Source organism: Littorina saxatilis, linkage group LG15 (assembly GCF_037325665.1).
Source record: "Littorina saxatilis isolate snail1 linkage group LG15, US_GU_Lsax_2.0, whole genome shotgun sequence".
NCBI lineage: Eukaryota > Metazoa > Mollusca > Gastropoda > Littorinimorpha > Littorinidae > Littorina > Littorina saxatilis.
In genome coordinates, this window is record NC_090259.1 from 33,424,914 (window position 1) to 33,426,811 (window position 1,898).

General features: G+C 44.0%; 1 protein-coding gene across 4 annotated transcripts in view; it reads right to left on the reverse strand.

Annotated features, from left to right (window-relative positions):
* Positions 1–1,898, reverse strand: part of LOC138949111 (flavin-containing monooxygenase 5-like) — a 13,278-nt gene extending 11,380 nt beyond the window's left edge. For 2 of the 4 annotated variants that reach the window (XM_070320867.1, XM_070320866.1), the window contains exon 1: positions 1,749–1,898. The gene's annotated coding sequence lies outside the window, so the exon portion shown is untranslated. Of the gene's footprint in view, positions 1–270; positions 428–1,748 lie in introns of those variants that run through there. The other 2 variants (XM_070320865.1, XM_070320868.1) reach the window with 2 other exon arrangements.

Here is a 1,898-nt window from a genome sequence, read left to right on the forward strand (position 1 = left end):
AAAACAAAAATATGCCTAAAACAAATCAATCAAACTTTAGCAAAACGTTATACGTTATTTGTATTTTTGACCAAAATATGTCATTTTGCACTGCTTCAGTGTTCCTCCGAGACAGCAATATTCTTTGCAGGTTTTTTTTAACTCCAGTATTGTTTAGAGTTTGTTTAACCCCAATATTCTTATTAGGTTTTTTTCAACTCCTGTATTTTGAACTCTGATATTCTTTGCATATTCACAACATCAATATTTTAACGGTTTAATGTTCCTTACCTGTTTAGTCCACGCAGACAAGAACAGATCCTCCGTTTGAGTATGATCACAAGCACGTAGAAAAAACAACAATAGTTTGTTAGTGGTCCCAAGGTAATGCATCAAAGACCAATACAGTTGAGAGAGTGCTGCCGATCGTTGGGCTGCGACGCTTAATATACTCCTAGGCAAAAGATGCCCGTCCCGGAACTTGTGCAATAGATGCATATGTTGGACGCTTGAATATTCATTTGAAGCCAAAGCGAGGCTATAGTAAAGCTACAGGCTTGTGTAGTTAATATTGTCGCGCGCAGTACGCCGGCCTGTCCCACCTCTCACGTAATTTGTTTCTCACTAAAGCTATTAAATATCCATTATCGGCGAAAGGAGAGTGTCGGCCCCGGCACTTTGGGAATGTGAATGAAAACGCCACGGCGTAAATTGTGGCCCTGCGGTATACCACATGATTCCACCATGTCGACGACAACAACAACTACAACTACACCAACCGTAGCAGCAACAACAAAAATAACAACAACAGCGACGACGACGACAACAACATCAACAAAGACGACGACGACGCCCACCACCACCACCACAACAACAACAGTATATGCAAATCGCAATAAAACTTGTTTTTGAAAGTATGTGGATCTCTATATAATTCAGAGCTGCGAATTGCCGACATTGTCGCTCAAAGCCTATGCTATGGGGTGCTGGTTTTATCCTAAATCAAGACGTGAATGATAAAGCTGTCTGCCAAAAAAAAAAAAAAGGCGTAAGCAGGATGACATTTTTCTGCACGAACAACCCGGTAAGCAGAGTACTGAACTTGTTACGCTCTGGTCAAGGGTTCGAAACCAGGTCGGGACGGACACGGGACAACTTTTTGTGGACACTCAGATATGGTATCCATGTCCCAACCTCTGGTCATCACCGTTGCACGTAAAAGACCTCGGTCATTCTGTGAGAAGTGCAGCTGGCAGAACACGTTTGTTTGTTTGTTTGTTTGTTTGCTTAACGCCCAGCCGACCACGAAGGGCCATATCAGGGCGGTGCTGCTTTGACATATAACGTGCGCCACACACAAGACAGAAGTCGCAGCACAAGCTTCATGTCTCACCCAGTCACATTATTCTGACACCGGACCAACCAGTCCTAGCACTAACCCCATAATGCCAGACGCCAGGCGGAGCAGCCACTAAATTGCCAATTTTAAAGTCTTATAGGTATGACCCGGCCGGGGTTCGAACCCACGACCTCCCGATCACGGGGCGGACGCCTTACCACTAGGCCAACCGTGCCGGTGGCAGAACACGTACATACCTGGGTAGCGCGACTCAGTTGATGCTAGCTTTCCACTGGGAGGAAACGAGTCGAATTTCCCAGCAATGGGATAATGAAGGAATGGATAAGGAGAATCTCACCTCGGGCTCAAAGACAAATTAAATATCAATTAAACTTACTAATCAAATAATAGATGGAATCAATTAACTAACCTGTTTAATCCAAGACGACAAGATCACTTTAGACGAATGTTGCTGTAGATTGTGCAAAAAGTGCAGGCCTGCTGTCGTCAATTTTGCTCTGTACCTTCAAAGTTTTCACGGATCAAACAGGTGGGTTTTTTGGCAAAATAAGAAGACGCG